The sequence below is a fragment of the Notamacropus eugenii genome, chromosome 4 (genome assembly GCF_028372415.1).
Source record: "Notamacropus eugenii isolate mMacEug1 chromosome 4, mMacEug1.pri_v2, whole genome shotgun sequence".
Classification (NCBI taxonomy): Eukaryota; Metazoa; Chordata; class Mammalia; order Diprotodontia; family Macropodidae; genus Notamacropus; species Notamacropus eugenii.
The window spans coordinates 381,245,375-381,265,488 of record NC_092875.1 but is presented as its reverse complement, the minus strand read 5'-3'; the positions used below and the strand labels follow the sequence as shown (position 1 = coordinate 381,265,488).

At 38.0% G+C, this 20,114-nt stretch overlaps 1 long non-coding RNA gene and 1 pseudogene across 1 annotated transcript in view; both read right to left on the bottom strand.

Moving 5' to 3' along the window:
- LOC140501655 (uncharacterized) overlaps nucleotides 1-20,114 on the bottom strand; it is a 59,186-nt gene that overhangs the window by 27,520 nt on the left and 11,552 nt on the right. The gene's annotated exons all lie outside the window — the stretch shown is intronic.
- On the bottom strand, nucleotides 2,806-5,580 carry LOC140498764 (CCR4-NOT transcription complex subunit 7 pseudogene; annotated as a pseudogene).

The window sequence follows — 20,114 nt, the reverse complement described above, 5'->3', positions numbered from 1 at the left end:
CACTCTTTTGCTGTATCTTCTACTAGCATGCTATCATCCTTTTTGGCTCTCTTCTCACTCCACATTCAGCTATTTCTCCAAAAATCACTATTTTAATTCCCATACCTAAATCTCATCCCAAATCTGTCCTGAGACTTCCAGTTTGATATTCCTAGCCACAGCTGAGAATTTCTACCCGTCTTATCACAACTGAAAACTCATTAAATTTCAAATTCAGTTTACCATCTCCCTACTCCAATCTGGAGGGGCATCTAGGTAACTCAGTAAATAGAGATCTGCATTCAAGAGCTGCATTCAATTCTGTCCTCACACATTCACTAACTGTGTGACTCTGAGCAAGTCACTTAAAGTCTGGAGAAGAAAATGATAAGCCACTCCAGTATATTTGCTAAGAAAATCCCATATTGGCGTCACAGAAACTTAGACATGACTGAACAACAGCACTGCATTTTAATTGAATCAAATGCTCTTCAATCTAATATATTCCAACAACCATTCATTAAGTTCTACCTGCCATGGTAAAGCACTCTCACTGGTGTTGGAGATAAAAAACAAGATGAAACTTCTTTCTGCTTTCAAGAGAGGTGGTGGAGGTGGTGAGGAGGAAAGCAACATAGAAACACCTAAGGGGCGCTGACCGCCCCATCATTTGGGAGGCCACACTGATGGACATTAGGTAAACTGAGTCCGGTGCAAGGAAGGGTGAACAAGATGGCGTTAGAAGGGACGGCCCCACCCCTGGTTTGTTTTTGTTACTATAGTTCTGGCGTGTGTTGGTTACTATAGTTTCGGGTTTGTTTGTGTGTGTTACCATGGTTCATTGGGCTGACTGGCAGAGACTCTGTAATCAGAGTGCTTGCTTGAATAAATCGGAGTTGCTTCCTGACCCATTCTCCCACCTCATTCTTTTACTCGTGAGCTCCACAGGAGGACAAGCAGCTTGCTGGCCAGTCATAAGACTTGTTCCACTCGGTGTGCTATGCCGTTACCATAGCAGAAACAGAGGAGTTTTGATTTTATTCTGGAATCAGAGGAGAGCTACTAGAATTTCTTCAGCACAAGAGACTATGATCAGACCAGTGTTTTATTGTTTTAGATGTAAGAAAACATTTTTTAAATCTTTGTTTACAAAACTTTAAAAATATATAATGCCTTGTGTTTTGTAAGTAACTTTTCTGAAGAAGGACCACTCAGTTACAGCATCATAAATCAACAAGTAAAAAATGTTAAATTCAAGGGAACAAGCCAATTTGGCAAATAGCTGATAGAATGTTAATTAAGTGCAAGTAAAATATACACCAACACTTACTGTTCGTCATAATTTCTGAGCAGTGGTTAGTTATCCTTAGTTCCTTCAAATACTCTGGCCTGATCACATGCTCCTCTCTACATGGATAAGAAAGTATATCATAGTTATTCTGTCTATATATAGAAATATGATGCAAAGATATACACACAAAATTGACATTACATTCTTCAGGTGACTATTCACTCCAATTTGTTGTTTCATTGTTTTACAATAAATGTCTTGATCATTTGTTTTTATAAAAACTGCAAAGGCATCATCTCATCTCTTCTAATTTAATTTGGTATAAGACATACCTGAGGTGACTTGTTTTCTTTAGAGATACTGATTTGTGAAATTGCCAAAACAAGGGCTTGGTAAATATGACTCTGTCACTAGGGAGTGGTGAGGGACAGTCTGGGAGAATAAAAGTGACAAAGAAGCAAACCATATGTGTGGCCATGCCATGAGGATGCCAGTAGTTCTGACACATGAGTGGAATATTGCTGTGAAGCACTTCTTTACTTCAAAAATCTAGTCAGAGACCTTTCTAAAGTTTTGGTGAGTATGGTTCCAAAACCCCGGGGACAGCTAGTGGGTAGCTTGATTCTTCAGTACTCCCTTTTCCTTTCAGGAGATCTTTGTCAATTCAACAATTTGCAGCACATTAAATAGACTCTGTTCCATGGGTCCAGAACGAAAGACTGCTATGGAAAATTGTCAAATGATCAACAACTTCTGCTAAAGTTATGTATCTGTGTCATTCTCTAAAATTCAAAATTGATGGTTCACATTTTCAAATAGCTAAAACACTCACATGCTGACAGGTACAAACATGAAATAGGACAGTAAGTGACTGTCGTTGTTTATTAATCTGGGAATGAGGGGAGAGATGTGGGGTACAAATAAAGACCAACTACATATATTTATCACAAGATTAAGTATGATATGAATGTTTCCTTTGGCCATAAATACTTATTAATAGATTCATTATACAGTCTAATTTAACCTGAAGATTCTTGTACTCAGGGTATGTGGAAGTAATGGTGATAGTACTGAAAGTCAAAAGAAAAAATAGTTAGAGAAAGAGTAGTGTAAAAAGGAAAGAGCCTTTTTTTCTACTGTCCAAGGGATTTAGGTAGAGATAAAACTTATATACAATGACACGTGTAGCTCCAAACATTGAGGTCTGTGATCCATCCATTTCATATCATGACCACTCATTGGTGTCTTCTTCATATACATTCTTCATAGAGTTCTACACATAGGAGGAACCTGAATCAAGGCTGTAAAAGTGCCTACAATACTTGACATCATCGATGTGATTTTCAAAGAACCCTTTTCCCATTCTGAAAAAAAGGTCATTTCCTTCAGTACTGAATGAGATCTCCTTTTGGTGTAGTCTTACCTGCCTCAGTCTGCCTAGTCAGCAACTTCCTGCAGTCCACTAATGAGGCATTTCTAGCTGTTTTTTTAGGTAATTAGTATCACAGATGACTAGAAAGAACAATAAGAGGATTTCAAAAAAAGTCCTGACTTTCTTCTGTCCAGTTAGATTTAGTCAGGATTTTGACTAAATAGCCAAAGTTATAACCACTGTGAAGTGAAAATTCCTAACCCTCTCACAAATTTCAAAGCAGATGGAAGTTCTGCAAAACACTATGTCTCTTTTATTTCTTTTTTGTGCTTTTAAAACAGGATACGCAGTGTTGTTAGGAGTTTTATGGAGTCCTGGGCAAATATGTCTTCCGTTAAATTAAATTTGATATTGAATTATCATGATGAGGTTCTTGTAGGATGTTCCCTTTGCTCATTCATAAACCTCAATGCAAGCTGAATTATTTTTAGCAATCTTACTCCACATTGCAGTAGTTGGCATTGGTAGTTAGCATTACTTCTACATTCTTCGATGGGCCTTGGAACTGCTCCTGGAAACTCAGTGTCCATAGAAACATAATTATACTTCTGTATAACAACAGATATTTTTTCTTCTCATCATCCAGGTTGCAAACCCAAACTTCAGAAATATTTTTGACTGTGATCTGCATTCACTGCTGTACAGGTGCTCAATGTGGTTGCTGTAATCCTTTGCCTTAGAGTCAGTCTGAGCAGAAGCCCCATAGACACCTCTCACCAGCCCAGGAGAGGAGGATATGAGAACCCCTCAATGCCACCTCTCCTCACAAATCTGGCAAGGTGCTGCAACAGACCTATGCTTTGGAGATATCGATCAGGCAACCATGGGAAGGATGTTTGGAAAAAAGAAGGCCTAGAAATAAGGAGGTCACTTAGGAGACTAATTTTGTAATCTAATGAAGAGAAAATAAGGATCCACATTTTGAATTTCCCAAGATCAATTAAGCTCACTCTCCTCCTCTTCCTTTGCTATTCTAAACTAAACTCCTTGATAATTTGAAGAATCTCTGTTCATTATTGCCAGGCCTAGAGGCCTGAGGGCTACCCGAGTCTTCCCTTACCTCACCTCCCAAGGTCTTCGGTTGGCCAAACCGGATGCTCGTATGAGAGAAAGGACGTTCCAGAGTCAAACAAGGGTTGAGCTTTATTTCAGGGTCTAGTTACAAGTGCAGAGGAATTCTTCCCTAGGAGGGAGCGAAGAATCTCCCAAGGAGGCAAAGATCTTACAATAAGAGATTGGAAGTAGAAGTATAAGTGGGGAGAGAGGGGGAGGGGAGAGAGGAGAGAGGAAAAGCGGAGCCTTGTTGTCCTCACACGTGGCCCCTCCACCCAAGAGAACTTTCAGGCTTTCCTTATCCTACTTAAACTCTCCAGCAGCATAGTTTGCATCTGAATACCGTGCTGTTAGATAACAATAGTGTGCCCAGATCCGGGACAATCTCGAGGGCGGGGAGAGCTCTCTCCCATCACGTTTCTCACGGGAAGAGGCGGAAATACACGAGATAGCTCGGTTCACCTCGATTCCCAGTCGTTTCCTGGGGGGGCCTCGTGAGAACTCTAAGATTTAGAAGTTCCCACCTTTACCCGCCCGAGACTGTCCACCTGGAATTGAGCTTCCATCCCCAGCACATTATATGTGAATCTATAGATAAAATCAATACTTTATTCTTCTGCCTGCATATCATAGGCTAAAGAGTTTGCATTCATCATTTGGATGTTTCTATATAGATAGGCTGAACTTTTTTGAATAGTTATTTATCTCATCCAGGAATCTCTGTGTTATTCTAGGTGTTGGTGCGGCCCACAAAGCCATCCCTAAATAGGAATATCTTCCAGATTTCACTGTCTAATGGAAAGAATGCAATCACATACAACATAGTTTAATGTACCACATGAATGACAACTGCTATCTCAGGCTCTCTCATTCACATACTGGATATTCCCACTATTCTGGACCACTTGCTGTTGCCCATTTTTATTCATTCTTTTCCACCCCCATGTCTTTTTGTGTTTAAAATACTTTTAATAGCATTTCTTTCAAGAACTTTCTAAGATGCTACTTCCTCTCCAAATGCTTCCTTGATTTTCCACAACTGAAAGTGAAACTTCTCTTTTTTCCCCCTAAACTTCTTTGAATTCACCTCCTTCTGACTTGTGCCACAGTTATTTCTAAAGATATTCATCCATTCATTCCCACCACTACCACCACTCACAAGCACTGTATTACATTTATATGACAATCTCCTTTAGGTTAGAGTCTGGGACTTATTTCATCTTTTTTAGCCCTAGCACTTACTTAGAACAATGTACCTAATACTTAGAAAAATTTAAAAAATGCATTGTTATCTCACTCCTCATCTTCCCTTCTAATATGAAGGGAAGGTTTCTCTTTATAGAAATTTCAAATTTAATTTTTAGATATTTCTGCTCTTGATCTTCAAGTTTTGAAAATCCTCTTTAAAATATTTAAGGAAGAATTTAAGGCAGAATCTCCTACTAATAATCTAACTAACGTCAAAGACAATGGGACGGATTAAGTCTCAATCCTATAAGGGAGGCAAAAAAAGTGTAATGGAGGAAGCAAAAAAACAAAACCACAGCTACATTTCAAAGGGCTTGACTTATTACCTATATGACTCTGGAAAAGTTCCTGGAAATTTCAGACTCCTCATGTTTCACATTCAGAAATTATATTCAGTCACCTCCAAGGCTCCTTTTGTTCTAAAGTGTTTTATAAACTTTACAGTTTATATGAGTTTCATTAAAACAACAAAAACAAAAGAAAAACAATAGTACATTAATGAGTTCTATACTGTTTATGACACATTATTAGTGAATCTGTTTTCTACCCTACTTCACAGGGTAACAAGATCACAAATATGTAGGAACAGACTTTGACACTTATCTAGCTCAATAATATTAAATATCCTCAAGCATATTGTTAAAATTTCATGTAGTTTTTACATAACATGTAAAAAAAATATCAGATCCAACTTAATTTTACCTATCAAAGTTTCCCCAAAGTCAATATAAAGCCATATAGAGATACCTTGTGGGGTACTTTTGTCCAGCAAATCTGTCCAAATACCAAATGATAATAATGGAACCTAGTCCTTTCTTCCCTTTTTGACTTAACTAAATACTCTTATGGTTTCTACTATTTGCTCTTCAATATATTATAAGACTTGGACATAGCACTTTAATTCAGAAAATGAAAGATTTTAATCAGGTGAAATCTGAGCAGTTGGTTATGTGTATAGAGAATAGGAGTGAAGGGGAGGGCAGGAATGAGTAAATTAGGCCTAGGGAGCCTAAATATCATGCTTATCAGACAAATTAAGATTCTAGACAAACTACTACTCTCTAGTCTCCATTCTCCTTTACCTGTCACATATGGTTGCCTTTACTCAAGTTGTCCTGCATACCTACACTGGAGATCATCCAACTCAACCTCTGTTTATTGAATTCTCTTCCACCCTTCCTTCAGTTGCTAATTGAAATGTTATCTGAGCTTTAAATCGTTGTGGTCAAGCCAGAAAGATTGATTGCTGAGACTGATTGATTCTGTTCTTTTGGCAAGAGATCAACTTCATTATTATGTGATCTTTAGACTCACCTAGGAATCTAACTTCCCAGATGCTGTGATACTGCTTCCATCTCAACATCACCCACCGCCCCCATAGTTTCTCAGTCTGAGGAAATTGCCCAGATACCCTTATTGGTTTGTAATACTCTCAAGATCTTACGGAGTTTGATCTTAGTTTTGTTGTAGTATGATTGCATCCTGTCTCTCATTCACAGAGTCATAATCTATGCTGCAGTTTCACTAAGCATAGGAAATAATTGAACGTTGATGAATTAGATCTGCTTATTTTTAATGCACTTTCTTTTAGAAAATTCTTAGACATATCTTAACAACCAGGGCTTCTATGAGAAAAGGTTGAAAAATTATAGTCTCAGCACATCGTCTTGATTCGTTGATTGTAATGGATGCGGGAGACAGTTAAAAGCCACAACGGTGCCCTTATAGAAGCAATCTTTCCCTCTTCTTCTGTGTTTCATTCTGTCACAAAAGTAAATGGATGTGATTTAGAAATCTATTACCTAGATTTTACAAAGTCATACAGATTATTTTTCTAGTGTAATATCATTTCCTATTTGATTGCAAAATATCTATTTAATTGTGTATATGAAATCTACCAAGAGTCAAGGTTCATTTAGTAGGTATGTTGTTCCTAAGGTCATCCTTTTTTCCTGTTTAAAAATAAATGTTATACTATAGGTCAGAAAATGTTGAATGCAATAAAAAATAGCAAAATTATTACCAAACTTACACTGAAGAACCACTTGTCATAAATATTTGTAAAGGAGAAAAGTACTAATAAACTACAAAGAAATCAAAAATTCCTAGGACAATTGTGTATTAAATTTGACCTTCAAATAATACCTTCTCTGTCTTCATAAATGACTTCCCCAAGATCACTAAAATATTTGTTAGTAGTTCTGTAATTACCTATGTATCTATCTATATCTGTGTATACATATATGTACATACATATACATACATGTATATATGTACACATATTAGATTGTTAACTTAATGGATTCAACTTTTGCAAAGAACTTTTAGATCATTAATTTATTTAGAAACCATAGTCTCCCATCACAAGCTAATCTGATACCCAGTAGTCTTTTTGTAAAGATATGTTGTTATCAATAATCTGGAAGCAGAGGTAGAGTCAAGATGGCAGAGCACAGGCATCAACTTAACTGAACTCTCCACAAATTCCTCTCCAAACAACTTTAAAATTATACCTTAAATTAAATTTTGGAGCAGCAGAATGAACAAAAGGTCAGAGTGAGACATTTATTCCAGCCTTAAAAAAACCTTAGGAAGATGATAAGAGAGGTCTGTGACAAAAAGGTGGGAATCAACCCAGAGTGCTGTATCAGTAGCTCTAGCAACAGGTATTGCAGGTGGCTGAGTCTGCCGAACCAGTAACAGCTTTAGGAACTCTCAGTTGAGAAATGGTAAGGGAGTTGAACAACTCGTCAGAAAGAGATTATAGGGGACACTTTGTTGGCTCTGGAAATAATGGATAATGACTGGCAACTCTATTGCCAATCTACAATTCTTCGTCATAGTTTAAGGATAGAGAAAAGCACTCACTCACAACAGAATAGGCTTACTAGTCAAAATTCCAAGGTAACAATAAACAATATTGGTTGAGGCTGAAGAATGGCAGGGCACTTGGTCAAAATTCCAGTACCAAAAGGAGTGTTAGCACTTGTGGCCACAGAGGAAGAAGACCGGTTTCTAGGCAAAGACCAGAGAACAAATCAGGAAAGCAGTGATCCCCACCTCTCCCCAGATCATGCCACCTTTGAAGCTAATAAAATATGCAGGCCCCAAGAAGTGGTTCTGAAAACAGGACAGTGATAAAGCCTTAAGTTTGGGACAGTGTTTTCCACCCCCGGGGAAGTGGAGATCCCAACTTTAACATAAAGTTCAAAGTTAAGAAATTGGCTGGCAAAATGAGCAAAACACAATGAAGAATTTGACCATAAAAAGTTATTATGGTGGCAAAGAACACCAAGATGTAAACTTAGAATAAGACAACAATGTGAAAAAAAAACAAAACAAAACCCCTGCAAAAAGCTTCAAAGAGAAACAACTGTTGGATTCAAGCTCAACAAGAATTCATGGAGAGCTAAGGAAAGTAATGAGTGGTAGTGGAAGAATTGAGAAAAAAGTGAGAGCAACACAAGAAAATTATGAAAAGAGAATAAACAGCTTAGTGAAAGTCACAGAGAATACTGAAGAAAAATGTAGCTTAAAAAAGAAAGGGGTGGTGACACGATGGTGGAGTAAGAGCATGAACTCGCCTTACTTCTACCAAAAATTACGTCATATATCTCTAAAAAGATAATCTGAACAAATTTTAGAGTGACAGAGCACAATAGGAGAAAGGGTTTAAGATTTCCAGGGATTGTAATAGGAGAAGAGAAAAGGAGGAGACAGAAAAAGATAAATTACATCACAAGATGAGGCACAGAAACATATTATAGTAGATGGAAAGAGGGGAGGGAGATGCACATTGTTTGAGATTTACTCATATCTGATTTGGTTCAAAAAGGGAACACCATACCCAGTTAAGTATAGAAATCTAACTTGCCCTACAGGCAGTAGGAGGGGAAAGAGAAAAGAAAAAAAGGAGGGGAGGTTAAAAGGGAGGGTAGAAGTAGTAAGGGTAAAAGGGAAAAAAGGGAAGGGGGCTGATAGAAGGAAGGGAAGACTGAGGAAAGCAGTGGTCAAAACTAAAATTCTAATGTGTAGGGGAAGGAAGAAATTAAACAATAAATTAGGGGAAACTGTTGTGTTTGTCCTTCATTTTCGATGAAGACAATGCTATCAGGGAAATAATGACATGACTTGCACTTGGCTTTGTTACCTCACATTCTCCTCCTGACCTATCCGGATCCAGTGACCAGATATTCATCGGGATGACTGGAGATGACCCAGGATGCAATAGGAGACCTCTTTTGACTGGCCTCCCCGAACCCCTTTTCTAGTTACCCCGGACGAGTTGGACAACTCTAGATCCCTTCTAGATCTTGCTGTGTATAAGATTCTTCTTACCTTCATGAAAATGCTCAGATTGAATGTAGCTGAGATGCTATCTGGCCTGCTTCATCACAGATGCTTAGGCTTTTTAAGCATCTACCTGATATGGGAGATCTTTAATAAACGTTGTTATCGGACTGATAGAACGCTTGAGTCAAATTCATCCAGGTAGGGCTCGGTGTGTTGGTATTTTGTGACCCTGAGGTCCACTAAACCTCAACACCACTAATATAACCAAGTAAACCTGGGCAAGTGACATTTCTTTTCAGGGTCCTCAGTTTCTTAACGTGTAAATTGAAGGGGTTGGATTGGATAATTTCTAAGATCCCCGCTGGTTCTAAATTACCTAGGATCATATGAGCTTGGTTAGAAAACTGGAAAAGCATGCCAACAAGGTTACATGTATCCCACTCCCATTCCAATCATCATCTGCTGCTCTTCAGTAAAAAAGATGGCCTTCCCCAGATAAAGTCATCACTTTTTTTTTCCAGCTTATATATTTATTTTTTGTTTTCAACATTCATTTCCACAAGATTTTGAGTTTCAAATTTTCTCCCCATCTCTCCCCTCCTCCCACCCCAAAACACTATATATTGTGATTACCCCTTCTCTAATCTGCCCTCCCTTCTATCACACTCTTCCCTTACCTTATCCCGATCTTCTCTCTTTTCTTGAAGGGCAAGATGGATTTCTATTCTGATTTACCTGTATTTCTTATTTCCCAGTTACATGGAAAAACAAGTCTCAACATTCCTTCCTAAAATTTTGATTTCCAACTTTTCTCCCTTCCTCACTCCCACCCACCGCTACTGAGAAGGCAAGCAATTCAACAGAGGCTATACATACATACATATACATATATATACATAGAGAGAGATAGACAGATATAGATATATTATAGATATATAGATATATAGATACGGAGATAGACATAGAGCTATATAGATATAGATAGATATAGGTATACAGACACATATGTATGCATATATATGTATATATGTGTGTGTATATATATGTATATATGTGTGTGCATGTGTGTATATATATACATATATATGTGTGTATATATATATATATATATATATACACACACACACACAAATATATATATATATACATATATGTAGTTTTACTGAGGAATTCCAAAATAGTAATGTTGTGGAAGACTAACTATGTTTCCCTCTATCTTATCCAGGCCCCCATTTATTCTATTCTCTCTTTTGACTTAATCCATCCCTCAAAAGTTTTTACTTCCAATTAACCCCTCCTCTTATTTGTCTTCCCTTCTATCAGCTCCCTCCACTCGACTTATCCCCTTATTGCCTACTTTCTTGTAGTGTAAGATAGATTTTCATACCACGTTGAGGGTGCCTGTTATTCCCTCCTTAAGTCAAATGTGATGAGACCAGGCTTTACTTTTTCCCTCTCCCCACTCCCTTTTCTGTTCCATTGAAAATTATTTATCTTGAGTTTTTTATGGGAAATAATTTGATTCAATCCATTTCTTCCTTTGTCCTCTTATTATATTCATCTCTCATCCCTTAAATTTATTTTTTAATATCATCCCTTCCTATTCAGTTCACTCAGTGCCCTCTGTCTATATGGGTGTGTATGTGTATGTGTGTGTGTGTCTATCTGTGTTTGTAATTCCTGATATACGTAAATACTGAGAAAAGTTTCAAGAGTTACAAATATTATCTTTCCATGTAGGAATGTAAAGAGTTCAGCTCAGAAAGTCCTTTATTATTTCTATTTCCTCTTTACCTTTTCATGTTTATCTTCATTCTTGTGTTTGAAAGTCAAATTTTCTATTCTGCTCTGGCCTTTACATCAAGAATACTTGAAAGTCCTCTATTTCATTGAGTGACCATTATTTCCCCTTGAAGTGTTATACTCGGTTTTGCTGGGTAGGTGATTCTTGATTTTAATTCTAGTCTTCTTTGACTTATGGAATATCATATTCCAAGTCCTTCAATCCCTTAACCTAGAATCTGCCAGATTCTGTGTTATCCTGATTGTATTTCCACAATACTTGAATTGTTTCTTTCTGGCTGCTTGGAATATTTTCTCCTTGATGTGGGAACTCTGGAATTTGGCCACAGTATTCCTAGTGGTTTCTATTTTCATATCTCTTTCAGGAGGTGATGGCTGAATTCTTTCAATATTTATTTTACCTTCTGGTTCTAGAATATCCGTGCAGTTTTCCTTGATAATTTCATGAAAGATGATGTCTAAGCTTTTTTCAACCATTTTTTTTTTAAATTTATTTCTCCTGGATGTATTTTCCAGGTCATTTTTTCCAGTGAGATATTTCACATTGCCCTTTATTTTTTCATTCTTTTGTTTTTGTTTTGTAGTTTCTTGGTTTCTCATAAAGTCATTACCTTCAATCTGCTCCATTCTAATTTTTAAAGAACTATTTTCTTCAATGAGCTTTTGAACCTCGTTTTTCCTTTGGCTAACTTTGCTTTTCAAAGAATTCTTCTCCTCATTGCCTTTTTGGGCTTCTTTTGTCATTTGTGTTAGTCTACTTTTAAAGGCGTTAATTTCTTCAGCATTTTTTGATCCCCTTTAGCAAGTTGTTGACTCACTTTTCATGATTTTCTTTTATCTCTCTCATTTCTCTTCTCAATTTTTCCTCCACCTCTCCTACTTGATTTTCAAAATCCCTTTTGAACTCTTCCATAGCCTGTGAACATTGCATATTTTTTTTGAGGTTTTTGTATGCAGAAGACTTGACTTTTATGTCTTCCTCTGATGGTATCCACTGTTATTCTTCATCTAAAAAAAATGGAAGAAAATATCTGCTCACCAAGAATGTAATTTTCAATTGTCTTATTCTTTTCCCCTTTAGGTTTTTTTTTTTTCCAGCCAGTTATTTGACTTTTGGGTTCTATGTGTATACTCCGGGCACCTTTAAGTTCTCATTTCCTCCAAGGTGGCACGATCAGGGGAGAGGAGTTTACCCTTCTTCTGACCTGCGCTCTGGTCTGGGAACAACTATAAGTACTCTTTTCTGCCCAGGATGTTCCAATACAGTTGCCACTCCAGAGTCGCCACCAGCTCCACCACAGCAGACAATGCTCCTCCTCGCCCCATGACCAACACTCAGGGCTGAGACCCATATCAACAGCTCAGTTCCCCTAGGGTCTTTAGCACTGGACTCCAGCAATGCAAGCTGCTGCACCTGGAGCTGGGATTAAACAGCTGCTTTCCTTTCTCACCCAGATGAAAGAGATTTATCATTGACCTTTGAAGCTTCCTTTTTCATTTGTGGGTTGAGGCATCTGGGAGTCCCAGCTCTGGTGGTGTTGGCTTGAAACCTGCTCCATTCCTCTCCCTGCCCTGGCGTGGCCAAGGCTGAGCTGTGCTCCACTATGAGACTGATGAAGTAGACCTTTCCTGTCAACCTTCCAGGCTGCCTTGGGCTGGAAATCTCTTTCAATATGTCATTTTGTGGCTTCTACTGCTGTAGAATTTGTTTAAAATCGTTTTTACAGGTATTTTATAGGTTGTGAGGGGAGAGCTTTTAGAGGTGAATTCTTCTGCTCTACCAACTTGACTCTGCCCCCCCCTTCCCTGACATCACGTCTAATCTCACCACAACATACTAATTCAAGCTTTGATTGATACCAATTTCTTCAAGCCCCCTTCTCTAGAACTGAAGGGCCAGAGGATAGAATACGGAACTCCTCCCAGTGCCTTCCTTTATACAGGACAGAATCTGGTCTTTTTAGCCAACTCCATTCAGTATCTACTGCTTAACCTGGTTCCAAATGCCCCTGTGCTGAGGTCCTTGAGGGCAAGATTTGCATTTCATTTTATTAATTGCATCTTCATTGCTTAGAACTATGCTTGGCACATACTAGATGCATAAAGTATTTACTGAATCATACCTCTCCACTGACTGAATAGCAGATCAAAAGTCTTTGAGATTAATAAAATTCCATGTAGGAAAAAGAGGTTCTGATTGGAATGGTATGGCCTTCCCTAGAGGTCAGTGCACTGGGGGGAAAAAAATTGTTTCTCCTCTTTCTTTACAATTTGGCTCTAATAACGTTCTACATTAACAGTGTTATCTAGTGGAACATATGAGACTTAGAGCTCAAAAATGCAGGGTTTTTTTTTCTGATTCTGTGACTAATTCAATATTCATTTAGGACTTGTGGGCAAGACACACAGTTCTACCAATCATTCATAAGCATTTAAGCTCCTATTATATGCCAGGCACCGTGCCTGGCATTAGGGAGCCAAAGACAAACAGGAAACAGCCCTTAAAGAGCTTCCATTCTATCAGGGAGAACAACAAGTACATGGGGAATGGCGAAGGCCTCCTGTACCAAATATTGTTTCAGTTCGGGATTCTAAGAGGCAGGGAGCATGATGGGGAATGGAGGGAATATATCCTTTGTAAAAGCAGGGGGATGAGAAAGGGAATATCATGTGGAAGGAATAGCAAGAAGTCCAGTTCATCTAAACTGCAGGAATTGGGAAGAGTAATGAATAAGTATGGGAAAGTAGTGGAGCCAGGTTGGAAGGGTTTTAAATACTAGAGAAATGTGTATTGAATCCGCAAAGTAAAAGAGAGGCACAGGCTGTTTATTATATTACTATGTGATTTACATTACTATGTGATATCTCTCCAAGATAAGCCACAACGTTTTTTATTCAGTTTCCCTAATTTGCAAAATGGGCATTATAAAGATCTGTATTTGACACTGGGGGAAATAGGATGGAGAGAAAGACACAATTAGTAATCATAATTGTGAGTGTGAATGGGATAAATTCTCCCATAAAACAGAGGCTGATAGCAGAATGGAATAAAAACCATAATTCTGCAATATATTGTTTACAAGAAACACATTTGAAACAGGAGGATACATGCAGAGTAATGAAAAAAGTTTGGAGCAGAACTTACTATGCTTTAGCTGATGTAAAAAAGCAGGGGTAGAAATCCTAATCTTAGAAGAAGCAGAAACAGAAATAGATCTAATCAAAAGAGATAAAGAAGGAAACTATATCCAACTTAAAGGCAAAATAGACAATGAAGCAATATCATTACTAAACATATATGCACCAAGTGGTATAGCATCTAAATTCTTAGAGGAGAAATTTAGGGAGTTACAGGAAGAAATAGACAGCAAAACTATATTAGTGGGGGAATTCAACGACCCCCTCTCTGAACTTGATAAATCTAAACTCAAAGTGCCAGGCCTAGAGGCCTAAGGGCTACCCAAGTCTTACCTTACCTATCGCAGGTTTTCAGCTGGCCAAACCGGATAAACATATGAGAGAAGAGACTTTCCAGAGTCGAACAAGGGTTAGGCTTTATTCAGGGTCTTGGTTACATGTGCAGGGGGAATTCTTCCTGAGGAAAGAGGAATCTCCCCAGGAGGCAAAGATCTTACAGTAAGAGAATGGAAGCGGAAGCGGAAGTGGAAGAGGGAGAGAGGGGAGAGGGAAGAGAGAAGAGAGGAGAGAGGGAAGAGGGGCCTTCTGTCCTCTAAGGGCCCCTCAGCGCTAAGAGCGCCTTCAGGCTTTCCTGACCCTACTTAAGCTCTCCCGCCACATAGTTTGCACCTGAATACCACGCCTGTTAGACAACAATAGGTGTGCTCAGACCCCGGGCCAATCTCGAGGGCGGGGATGCTCTCTCTCACCACGTATCCCACAGAGAAGAGGCAGAGACGCACGAGATAGCCCGGGTCTCACACCTCAATTCCCAGCTGTTCCCTGGGGGAACTCTAAGGTTTAGAACTCTAAGGTTTAGAAGTCCTCACCTTTACCTGCCCGAGACTGTCCACATGGAACTGAGCTTACACCTCCAACATCAAAGTAACAAAGAAAGAAGTTAAGGAGATGAATAAAACTCTGGATAAAGTGAATATAATAAATGGGCAAAGAATGAAATACACCTTTTTCTCAGAGGAACATGGCACATACATAAAAACTGACCGTGTATTGGAGCAAATAAACCTCACGATCTAATGCAGAAAGGCAGATAGACAATGCATCCTTTTCAGATTATGATGCAATAAAAACTATATGTAATAAAGAGGCATGGAAAGATGGAGCAAAAAGTAGCTGGAAACAGAATAATCTAATTTTAAGGAACATGTGGGTTATACAAAAAAAATCATAGAAACTATCAAAAACTTCATTCAAGAGAGTGACAAAAATGAGACAACCTACGAAAACATATGGGATGTTGAGAACAGAATTCTTAGGATGATTTTTATATCATTGAACGCCTATATGAATAAAATAAAGAGTAGATCAATGAATTGGGCATACAGTGGAAAAAGGTAGAAAAAAAAACACATGGAAAATCTCCAAATACATACCAAATTAGAAATATTGAAAACCAAAGGAGGTATTAATAAAATTAAAACTAAGAAAACTATTGACCTAATAAGTAAAACTAAGAATTGCTTTAATGAAAAAATGTAATTGATAAACTTTAGTCAATTTAATTAAAAAAAGAATACCAAATTACCAATATTAAAAACTAAAAGGGTGAACTCATCTCCAATGAGAAGTAAATTAAATCTATAATTAGATGTGACTTTGCCAATAAATTTGACAATCTTAGTGAAACGGATGAATATTGAAAAAAATATAAATTGCCCAGATTCACAGAAGAGGGAGCTAAATACTATCTCACAAAAGTAAATTGAACAAGCCATCAGTGAACTCCATGGGAAAAATTTCCATTGCCAGATGGATTTACAAGGAAATTGTATAAAACACTAAAAGAATAGTTAATTCCAATACTATATAGATTACTTGGGAACATTGGAGAAGAAGGAGTCCTTCCAAGTGTTTTTTATAACACAAATACCCAGGAATAGTCAAAACAGAGAAAGAAAATTGTAGATTAATTTCCCTAATGAATATAGATGCAAAAATTTTAAACAAGATATTAGTAAAAAGATTACAACTGATCATGAGAATAGTATATTACAATCAGGTAGCATGTATACCAGGAATGCAAGGCTACTTCAGTATTAGGAAAATTATCAGCATTATTGATCATATCAACAACAAAACTAACACAAACAATATGATTATCTGAATAGATACAGAAAAAGCTTTTTGACAAAATACAACAGTCATTCTAATAGAAAACACTGAAGAGCATGGGACTAAATGGCAACTTCTTTAAAATAGGAAGCAGTATCTACCTAAAACCATCAGAAAGCATTATATGTAATGAGCCAAGCTAGGTGCATTTCCCATAAGATCAGGTGTGAAACAAGGATGACCATTATCTGCACTGTTATTCAATATGGTACTAGAAATGTCAGCTTTAGCAATAAGACAAGAAAAAGAAATGGAAGAAATTATAATATGCAAAGAAGGAATTCAGTTATCACTCTTTGAAAATGATATGATGATATACTTAGAGAATCCTAGAGAATAAAGTAACAAATTACTTGAAAGAATAAACAACGTTGGAAAATTTACAGAGGAAACAATAAAGTCAAAGGAAGAAGGACATACAAAAATTCATGAAAGAGAAGGAACAAAACAAAGATGGCAGTGTAAAAGCATGGTTCTGATCAAGTAGGGATAATCACAAACATACTATATTGTTGCAGGACAGGTCAAGGGAGAGAATGGAACAAACGGAGGGCAGCATAGGAAAGAAAGAAATGCGCTTATTCTTTCACAACATACCTGTTATGGAAATGTATTTCATGGCTACATATGTGTGACATATGTCGAATTGCTTGAATTCTCAATGGAGGTGGGTGGGGAAGGAGGAAAGCAAAGAATATGAAACTCAATGCTTTAAAAATGAATGTTAAAAACTGTTTTTGCATGCAATGAGGAAATACGATGTACAGATAATGGGTTATAGAAATCCATCTTGCCCAACAGTAAAATAGAGGGTAGGACTATGGAAGAGACGAGGAGATAGACAGGAGGACAGACTACGGAAAATGGTGGCTAGGGTGTGCACTGTCCTAGAGACTGTTGAGGGGAATGGTGGGGAGAAAATTTGGAATTCAAATTCTTGTGGAAGTGAACGCTGAAAAAGGAAAATAAATTTATGTTAAAATAATTCACTAAAGAAAGGAAATTATTTTTGTAATTATTTTATTTCTTTTCAGTTTTTGACAATCGCTTCCATATATCCAAAAATTCTTTCCACAACATCCCCCTTATTCCCGCTTCTTCCCCACTACATCCTGAGATACCGAACAATCTTATATACATTCTACACATACTTTCCTATTAAATGCATGTTTCAAAGAACAATTAAAATGAATGGGAAAAACCATAAAAGAAAACAAAACATAATATGCTATGGTGACGGCATAGCTTACCAAGAGGAACAACTCTTATGTCTGGCCAGCAGGCTGCTCGTCTTCCTGTGGAGCTCGTGAGTAAAAGAATGAGGTAGGAGAGCGGGTCATGAAGCAACTCCGATTTATTCAAGCAAGCATTCTGATTATATAGTCTCTGCCAGCTAGCCCAGTAAACCATGGTAACACACACAAACAAACCCGAAGCTATAGTAATGAACACCAGCTGGAACTATAGTGACAAAAACAAACCAAGGGTGGGGCTGTCCCTTCCAGCGCCATCTGGTTCACCCTTCCCTGCACCGGACTCAGTTTACCTGATGTCCATCAGTGTGGCATCCCAGATGGTGTGGCGGTCAGCACCCCTTACAACTCCCCCTTTTTGTTTTAGACCTGATGACCTTCACGGGTTTGTACTTCTCTCAACTTAAATTGATTTTCAGTAAGCATCCACACGGTATCTTTTAACGTTTGTAGGGCACATTTGAGACATGCTGGTACGACACATATAAAAATCAAGATAACAATACCTCCTGACAACAATGGACTTAGCCAATTAAAAAATGAGTTGGAATGACCAAAAAGTTGCATCATGTCTGAAACAAAATTTTCAAGCATTAACTTTTTTGTCCCTTGAGTATTTATATCCAATGCCAACTTTTCCAACAGTTTCATTTCACTAGAAATGTTGGTGAGTGTTAAACCATGCAACTGAGCTCTTATTTCTTCCCAATTAAATTCAGTATCATTGTACAATTTGTTCATCATGCAAAAATGACGATATCTGTAATCACATCTTAAAGCCAATTGTGTTTCTATGGCCTGCAGTTCATCTCTAATAGCTATTACATCATTTTATAACATTAGAATGGCCTGATAGAATTCGTGATCCATCCTCAATTGTTCCCTAAATACCACTGGTACATTATTTGTGCGAACACCAAGGATAGCCCTTCACCAGTCCTGTAAAGTTGAAATGTCTACTAATGTCCAAAGGTCCAATACTGGTCCTCGGCCTGGCTCACTGTTAGAAGCAGTAAGATGCAGCTGACAAATTTCATGGTTCAGGTGTTGTAGTTTCTTCTTCTTTCTCTGGCAGAATCCCTGTGATTTCTTCCTGGTGCTGTACGACCTGTAGTCTTTTCACTGGTACCCAGATCTCCTTGTCTCCTGTAAAGATACAAGCATAACCCTTGCCCCATGTTATTATGGTATGTGTTCTAGCAGTCAGTCTGAGCTGACCATGTATTTCATGGCAGATGTAAGACTGTACTCATTGAATTTTAAAAATTGATTGTGTAAAGTGCCAATTTTAATTGATCATGTGCCGTGGACCTGGGTCCCAAAGCTCCCTGTTTTTGTTTTTGGACATATTGTTTTATGGTGCGGTTTGCACGTTCTACTATGGCTTGTCCTGTGGGGTTATAGGGGATCCCAGTCACATGAGAGATTCCAAATTCTGAGAGAAATTTTTGGAAGGCCGAAGCAGTGTATTCTGGGCCATTATAAGTCTTTAATAGTCGTGGGACGCCATGGGCAGCAAAAACTACACACGTCCTTAACTGCCTCTCTGGTGCGTAAAGTAGCCATGATGAAACCAGAGAAAGTGTCTATAGACGCATGAACATATTCAAGCCTCCCGAATGAAGCTATGTGAGTCACATCCATTTGCCAGATATCATTAGGATGTGATCCCTTAGGACTGTACACTCTGCATGGCATCAGTGTCTGGAAAGGAATGCATGCTGTGCATGATTTTACAATCTTTCGGGCCTCTTTCTTAGTATGTTTATATAAATGTCTTAATGATTTTGCTGATATATGAAACTTATTGTGAGCCTGCTGAGCTTCCTCAGTGGTTTCTAGGTATACACCTCCTGACACTACTTGATCCACAACCTCATTTCCTTCTGCTAGAGGCCTTGGTAGATTGGAGTGTGATCTTGTATGTAAAATGTGGAATGGGAACATACGTCCTCTTATGGTGTTTTGGACTTCTGCTAGTAACTGTCCAATTTCTAATTGAGTTGATATGCAAGCAGTCTCTAGGTCTGGTATAAGTGCAGCTACATATCTACTGTCAGTAATGACATTGATAGGCTCATCAATTTCTAAAGCCTTTCAGACTGCAATTAGTTCGTTCTTTTGGGTGGATGAGAATGGAGTATTATATACCTGCAACCATTGTGGCTGCTCTATTTAATTTTGTGACATCAGTAAATACATTCTTTCCTATAACTGGAGTGTCCTGGTGTTTCTTGGCCCATGTCCATGGTGTTTCCTGGTATATGCTTAGAGCCTTATTTATGTTCCCTGTTTTGAAGTTTTGATTAATAATGACTTGCAATTCTAGGTATTCTGTACAGCATTTCTCTACTTGTTCTGTAGTGTATCTACAGTAGATGGCATCAAGATCTCTTCCTATCAGTTTCTTCACTCTCTGAATTGCCTTGTAAACCACTTGTGCGACTAGTAC